Source organism: Oryzias melastigma, linkage group LG17 (assembly GCF_002922805.2).
Source record: "Oryzias melastigma strain HK-1 linkage group LG17, ASM292280v2, whole genome shotgun sequence".
Taxonomy (NCBI): domain Eukaryota; kingdom Metazoa; phylum Chordata; class Actinopteri; order Beloniformes; family Adrianichthyidae; genus Oryzias; species Oryzias melastigma.
The window spans coordinates 22,913,048-22,913,659 of record NC_050528.1 but is presented as its reverse complement, the minus strand read 5'-3'; positions in this window follow the sequence as shown (position 1 = coordinate 22,913,659).

Here is a 612-nt window from a genome sequence, read left to right as displayed (position 1 = left end):
GAAAAAAATAAAAAAATGAGAATTTCTGCACAATCAAGTATTTACTCTTGCATATACTGCACACATGTATGTACCCAAAATATTAAAACATTAAAGAAAAAAACATTTACTAAAATACTGCATGCAAATAAGACCATAAAAACACCAAAGTTAAAAAAATCTTTATAACTGAAACATATTAGGTCTACCAGAGTCATACAGACTGAATATTTAGTAAAAGGAAACATTTAAGAATAACAAGAGTACAAACAAAAACTTTAAGCTGAAACCAAGAAAACACACATTGTACTGTCACAGAGCAGCATTTCAGCATTCTGAATAGACAGTACTTCTTTAATCATATTAAAAGTTGAATTAATTACGTAAATTAACAAGTATTTAATTAATTTAATTAGCTAATATACTATTATTTAATGCTGAGTCAAAGAAAACATCAATATAAAGCTCCTAACCCTTTAACTTCTGATCACTGAACACATTTGCATTACTCACCCACTATATATATATATATATATATATATATATATATATATATATATATATATATGTGGATGTTGATCTTTTAACACCTGAGGCATCATTGGTGATGCTTAAACACAAAATCTTTAACAT